Source organism: Phocoena phocoena, chromosome 14 (genome assembly GCF_963924675.1).
Source record: "Phocoena phocoena chromosome 14, mPhoPho1.1, whole genome shotgun sequence".
Taxonomy (NCBI): Eukaryota; Metazoa; Chordata; class Mammalia; order Artiodactyla; family Phocoenidae; genus Phocoena; species Phocoena phocoena.
In genome coordinates this window covers 70,719,483-70,726,939 of record NC_089232.1, presented here as the reverse complement: position 1 = coordinate 70,726,939, position 7,457 = coordinate 70,719,483, and the positions used below count along the sequence as shown (strand labels likewise).

The 7,457-nt window shown below is 46.6% G+C and overlaps 1 non-coding gene across 1 annotated transcript; it reads left to right on the top strand.

The window, feature by feature from the left end:
* Positions 1 to 3,169: 3,169 nt before the first annotated feature.
* Positions 3,170 to 3,242, top strand: TRNAI-UAU (transfer RNA isoleucine (anticodon UAU)). The gene has a single exon. It is a non-coding gene; the product is annotated as a tRNA-Ile (tRNA).
* Positions 3,243 to 7,457: the final 4,215 nt, after the last annotated feature.

Sequence of the window (7,457 nt, the reverse complement as noted above, 5' to 3'; positions counted from 1 at the left end):
TCTTGGATGGGCCAAGGCTGGGGAGTGGGGTGGGAGGGGATTGGCTTCAGAGCGTGTGCTGCTGGCCAATGGGGAGTCTGCAGGAAGGTAGCAAGGCGGTCGTGTTTTATAAGCTAGGATGCTGTGAGGTTCCCAGGAGAGAGCTATATTTTCTTACTCTCTGTTTTTCCCCCGTTCTTTTCTGCAGAGTGAGCAGGCTAAAGCTGCAGATCACTTGATAAAAGCATGTGACTGCAGGGGCACCTGCAGTGGGGAAGGAGTTAGGACGAGGCCCAGCAGAATGGGTAAGAATTAGGAACCCTAGTTCTGCTGGGTCACCTCGAGGCGTTTAGTCCGAGGCAGTTGGATAACTGATCCCAGGATGCCTGAGCGTTGGGAGTCCCAGTCTGCCTCTGTTGTGTGAAGCAAGTCAAGGGAGAGTTGGATGGTACAGAAAGGTGAACCGGGAGGCTGGCATATCTGCGTGCTATTTTTGGACACACCACAGATTTTCAGTTCTGTTTTATAATATGTTCTTATTCCTCCAGATGCAAACAGAGACGGTACTTACCCCTGAATCATGCATAGAAAGATTGTAATGAAGGAATCCTCTGCATACTTGCCTGCAGCAAAGTCATGCCAGTGCTGGTTGGGAGATGATTACTGAATCTCGCTTAGTGCAAAGCCTTGTCTTAGGAGGTGTGACAGGTGCCCACTCTCCAAGGGGAGGGCTCGTTGGCCTGGATTTTAGTATTTTCTTGACTCTCATGAAAAGAAAGGGTCCGTGTCATACTTATAATCATTCTCTCCTCAGCGGCAATCAAGTGATGAAAAAAGATGTGAATAGGGAGGTTGGGAAGGCATAGAATCATAGACTTCTTATATTTGGTTCTTATTTTCTGAGTGATTTATCCAAGGTGACACAGTTAGATGGAAAAAGGCAAAATGAAAACAGGGGCTTCCTAGCTCAGTGCCCCTCCCCCTCCCCTGATGCCCTGGGTAAGTGCTCACTGGGAAAATGCCACCAGGGATTTTATTAACTGATGGGCAGTGAGGCCCCTGTGTAGAGCCAACAGTCACGTAAGAGCTTTAGGTAAAGGTGTCCCTTGACCATCCACCCTGGTTACTGGATCCATTATCAGTGTGCATAATCTCACTCCCATTGCTGCCTCTCAGCTGCGTGGTGATGCTGGACAGACCTTCACCTCCCCTCTCGTCTCCTCCTCACCTTACCTCTGCCCCAGACAACTCAGTCTCCCTGTGTCCTCAGTTTCCCCCATCTTCTTCTTTCCATCTATGGGAGAATAAGGGCCCCTTGTCTTTGCTAGAGGACACGATGCCATCTGGGACAGAAAGAATCCTAGACATGGGGCCAGCCCATCTCAACCCAGAGTCAGTTCATGTTTGTTTCATCTTAGACAAGTGGGTTTGTCTCTCAGAATGATATCTCTGTATAAAACGGCGAGCGGCCCATCTACCTCCCAGGTCTGTGTGAGCCTCAGAGCTGGACCGTGGATGTGACTGTGCATTATAAGAGGTTCTACACTCACAGGACAAATTGCTCAAGAGCCTGTGCCCTTCAGGTCCTCCTGGACCTTTGCCCTTCTCTTTTCCTCTCTGCTGTCTCCTAAAGATGCCTGTTTGCATAACCTCCCACCCCAGCTAAACACACAAGTCACCTCGACCTAGCTAGCCACTCAAGCCACTGAACTACTTCTACTTCCCTTCCCCAAACTCACCCCAGCTGCTTCTCACCGCTCACTCATTCCTAAAGCCCAGCCACTTTCTGGAAGTGGCTCTCCGAAAGGACACAGGTGACCCCCCACACTCTTTTTCTAACTATGAACACAGACTGACAAGGGATCTGGGAAACTATAAAAGCCCTTTGTACTCGGGTAGGAAGATTGTGAGCAAATTCTCTGCAAAAACTGGATTCCCATTAGGGTTTTTTTGTGTGTGTTAGAATTACATAATTAAAAGTTTTCCTCTGCTTCTCCCCTGGGATGGAGCCACGGTGGTCCCACCTAGGAGCGTCCCGCTTACGCACCAAGGCGGGGCCGAGCTCTCCAAGAAACACTACCCTCCGGAATCAGGGCAGCAGGCCATGAAGACGATTGGGAAGCATTTCCCCAGAACCACCGTCTGTGTAGGCCAATCTCCCTTAAACAAAAGCTGCACTAACGAATCCCTCCTCACCTCTAGGTTCTGCCTCATGCCCAACAGGCCTTTCTTCATACTTTGTGATTCAGAAAGCCGACTGTAGAGAAAACAGCAACAGCACAGAACTTTCTGTAAATGTGCGTTACAGAGCGCATGTGTGTGTGCCTTGTGGATGGCGGGGAGAAGTGCAGGGTGGAGCCGACTCCACGTGCGGCACAAAGGCTCACCTTGGCAGACAGCTCCACAGATCCTGCTTCTCCTCATCGCGGGACACACACACACACACACACACACACTCTCCAACCTCATCCCCCAAATCCTGACGCAGTCCTATGGTGCAGCACGTGGCTTGTTCAGGTGGGAGCTATCCCCCCGCCCCCTCCCTTCTCCTCCTGACTCCTTTATTCCCCGTAGCGGGGCGGGGGGGGGGGGGGGGGGGGGGGGGGGGGTGGGTGGAGTGAGTAGAGCCTGTCTTCTCTCTTGCGGCTCACAGCTCAGTGATTTCAAATGGTTGCAGTTTCCTTATCACACATAAATAAAAACAAAAAGTTAATATCACCTTATGGAAAATCTGGAAAAGGGAGGAGGGGAAAAAAAACCATCCACAATTCTACCCACTAGAACCAACCTTTCATATTGTTATATAAATTACCCCTAAGATTTTGTGCTTACCTGCTTTTGCCCTTTCTTTTCTCTTTCTTGCCTTGCTCCTGGCGTGTTACCCTGGTTGTGATGGTGGCTCTGCCCCTCAGGTAACCTTGGACCTGACTTTCTGAGCCTGTTTCCGGGCTCTACAGGATGACAATCCCCACCTCCTGCAGGGATTAATCAGGATAAGAGAGCTGCCCGCACTTTCTCCTTCCCTTTCTTCAACTTTCTCTCTTCTCTCCATTTCTTATTTTAAAAAAGGGGCAAAAAAGAAAAAAAAGAAAATTAAGCTTATGTCTCATAAGCTTAATAACAGTGCTTGTGATACTGTTCCTGGCATAAACAAAAGAAAAATCTACTTTGAAAAGCATCTTTTGGGAATTCCCTGGTGGTCCAGTGGTTTGGACTCTGCACTTATACTGCAGGGGGCCCGGGTTTGATCCCTGGTTGGGGAACTAAGATCCCACACAAGCCAAGGTGTGTGGCCAAAAAAAAAAGCATCTTTTTTTTCCCCCCTGGTAGTCATCCAGTCCTTCTAGAAAATCTGGAAAACACCGTAAACAATAAACAAGTATAACTGCTTTTACTATTTTGATATCTTTCCTTCCATGCATTTGTTTATGTGGTTAGAATTATTCATTTCCCATAATTTGGTATTCTATTTTTTTCTATTTAACATTAGAATATAAGCATTCCCCCACCCCCAAGTTAACACAGAGTCACTGGCTGCCATTTTTAATGCCATTTTAATGCTATGTAACAGTCCACTGAATAGACATATAATTTCCTTATTGTACATTTAAGTTGTTCATAAAGATTCAGTGTTATAACCGTGGGAAGAGTAGCTGGTGCACAGAGCTTTCTCTGCACCTTGGAGTATCTCCCTAGGCCTCCAAATGGGTTGATCAAGGTATATATACATTTTAAAGATTTGTTACACATTGTCAAATTGTTTTAATTTGTATCGATAACACCAGCAGTTATAAGAGTACCTATCTCCTTGTACTCTCAAAAGCATTAAAGGTTGAGATTTCTTCCTAATCTTACTAATTTGATAAGAAACATTATATAATTTTAACTTGTATTCTTTATTACTAGTGAAGGTAAACACTTCCTATATTTTCTAATCTTTTGCATTTTAGTGAATTGTTGTATGAGTATGATTAGTTTATTTATTGAGGACTTAACCATTGGTCTGTCATTTGCTTTATGCTTTGTATTTTGAAGGGAAATAGACATAAACTATCAAGTATTTGTGGAGTGTCAACTATATATGATACTACACAGGGCATCGTGAGGGATAAAAAATGTATAAAAGTTCCTTCCATCAAGAAGTTTCCAGTTTCAGTGCGCAAACGAGTTGCAAAACCTGCAAAAAATTAAACGATACAGAGACAGGTTCAGTAAAATTACACAGTTTCGCGAGGTAGAACGGAGCTACTCTTCAGATGGTCAGCCAGCAATATTTGGACGTGGAAGAGCCCACTGGGAGGTGGAGCCATTAGGAGGGCCTCGCAGGACAGCAGGCATTTGTGTGACATTCTGAGGGCTGGGGGGTAGGGGGCCGGGGAGCATGCCGGGAGACACACCAGGGTAAGTGCACAGAGGTGGGGAAAGAAAAGCCATGTCCAGGGATAGTTAGGGAAACCGCCAGGGATTGGGCAGTTTAGATGGTGAATTATGTGATGGAGTAGGAGATTTTGTCAGGATACGGAGTTTTCACTTACCCCTATGAGCAGCAGGAGCCGAAGAGTTGAAAACTGTCAAATGGCTGATTTGCTCAATTAATGTTTTAAAGAAATGAAACTGGGGGGCACTGTGCAGAATGGGTGGGGGGATGATGGGAAATAAAGGAAAGCGGAGGAGGTAGATGCTGAAGATGCCGGCAGTAGCCTGAGGAGTGAGAAAGCTGTGGACCAGTTACAGTTGTGTATATGCCGTGGAAGATGTTTGCCCCTTAAAAAAAGAAAAAAAAAAGCAGTAGGACTGGGTGGGGATAAAGTGAACTGAAACTTAAAAAAAATTCCCATGGTACATAAAATGTGGGTTATATAAGCAGATATAAAAAATAGTTTATTGTGAAATAGGTGCTAAATTACCTAGAGCAGTAAATTTATTATAATCTAACTAATTCTAAAGAGGATTTGGAGCATATATTTTACACACACACACACCTGTGCTACAATAAATAAAGAAATCGGGCTGCCCTGGTGGCGCAGTGGTTGAGAGTCTGCCTGCCGATGCAGGGGACACGGGTTCGTGCCCCGGTCCGGGAAGATCCCACAGGCCGCGGAGCGGCTGGGCCCGTGAGCCATGGCCGCTGAGCCTGCGCGTCCGGAGCCTGTGCTCCGCAGCGGGAGGGGCCGCGACGGTGAGAGGCCCGCTTACCGCAAAAAAATCAATCAATCAATCAATCAATGCAAAGAAAATCTAAGAGTAAAACAGAAAAAAAAAAAAAAAAAAAAGCCAAATATAAAGTTGTATCAGGGAAAAAACACCTATCAAACAGCCCTGTTGCAAATTCAGTTTTGAGCTTCCTGTAGGCCAAAAAAAGAGGAGAAAAGTCATTTGCAAAACTCATAGCATCTTTAAAACTTTTAAAAAAATGCAATTGCCTGGGACAAATACAGTTTTTTGAGATGCTAAGATCTGAAAGAAATTCCTCCCTGAGTTCCCCCTTAAAAAGGAGATATTTCAAAAATATTGGCCTAAATTAGAGTTTTCTTTTGAAAATATAGTTCCCTTAAACAGCTCTATCCCAGTTTGTAGAGTATGAAGACTGGTCCAAATACAAGTCTGTGGATTCTGATTCCTCCCTGAAACTGCCGCGGGCTCTGCCGTCGGCTTCCTTCCTGGTTTGGATGAGTCAGGACCTGCTGAGGCTCCTGCCCCGCTTCGCAGCTGTGGATGTTACTTTCTCCTTCTACGGATGAATGGGAGTCTTTTGAGAGTGTGCTCCCTGGAGAAGCTCTTCCTGTCTCCACAATCCAGGGAGGCCTGTCTGTCCCTCTCGTTCACACGCCTTATTTTGATTCACTGCACAGCCATGGACCACAATCTAATATTCCTCTCCTCTGTGTTCCCCACTGCATCTTTAGGGCACAGAGCACTGCCTGGTATGGAGTAGGTGCTCAAAAATCTACTCATTCATCCTTGTTGAATGGGTGAATCCTGAGCTAGATGTCTTTTCTGAGATTTACCTCTTTATAACTTCGGACCCTCTCTGTATTTCAGCCTTAACTGTGTTTTGAATAACGGTACGATTACACTTACTTTCGTTTCCATTCATTGGGCACCACTATGTGCCAGGCAGCGTTCTAAGCACTTTTTAGGTATTTACTGATTTAATCCTCCCCAAGTTCTAGGGGTTGGTAATTATTATTCTCACTTTAGAAATGAGAAAACTGAGGAGCTAAGGGTTTTAGTGACCCACCCGTGGCTACACGGTTTTGTGATTGGGCTGGGATTTGAACCTCGGCATTCCAGCTCCACAGTGCAGACTCACCCCCCTCCTACAATGCTGTCCCTAGAATATTCTGAATATTTCAGAGAATTTGGGTCTTTCCTTTGCAGAGCTCACTGCACCACAGACTGGCACATGTCAATTTGGGGAGAGAGGAGAGTGTGCGCGTCAGGGATGAACTCCTGAGGGGGATGTGCCTTCTCGTTGGTCCCAGGCCCACCAGCAGGGAAGCAGGGAGCTCGCTTCAGGTTGGAGCCTCTGCCTCTTGGCAGCCTCCCCGCCTCCTTTATCATCGTTTTGCTTTGTCAGAGAGAGAAATGGCCCAGGAATAGTCTGGGGGACCTAGATGAGAAAAGGTAAGTAAGAGAGGATTCAGGAGAGTAGGTTGGTGAGGACGGAAGACAACGTAAGCGCCAGTGGTGGCATGAAAAACAAGGGAGCTTGGGCGTGCATCTCAGAGAGAGAGACTGGCAGGCAGGCGGATGGGGCCGTCATTCAACCAGCACTGAGTCACACACATGCCTTGTTGGCAGTGTTCTTAACAACATGGTCCATGGTCAGTGCTTGGCCTAGAGGACCCAGAAGGACCCCAGAGACTGAGACCTGCATTCACAGGAGGAGCTTCTGTTTTTCTGATAGTTTGTCTGTGAATTAAAACTCCTTCCCTACATCTTCAGGTCCAGCCAGCCTAGAAGCAGTGATTGCTGCCTCTGAGAGGTGGGGTTAGGACTGAGCTGTGTGTGTTAGAGAGGGACGGTGGTCCAAGTCCCTAGTGGCCACCTTCTAGCCATAGGACCCTGAACAGTTATTTCCTCTCTCTCTGAGCCCATTCCCTCCCCTATAAAATGGGGATAGTTTGCTTTGTAATGAGAAAATGTCCCCATACATGTATTTATGTTATAGAACATCATACCTATGAAAGGGGATATTATCATCATCTGAGCAATTCTTGTGGTTGCTTCTCGGGCAAGGCCATGCCCTCTCCAGAAACAGTGACAATCCCTGCTTACAAGGATGAGTATGTCATATTTAGACTGTATTTGTTAAAATCCTTAGACAGAGGGGTCTGATAATAAGAATGTCAAGCCAGAGAGCTGCTACAGGATTGGCAAGCTGGGCCCCTGCCTCTGGGAAGCCTACCTGCCTGATGGGGACCCTGAACGGGGACAACCATAACGCTGATTCTGTCGAGCACTTTCTTGTCTCC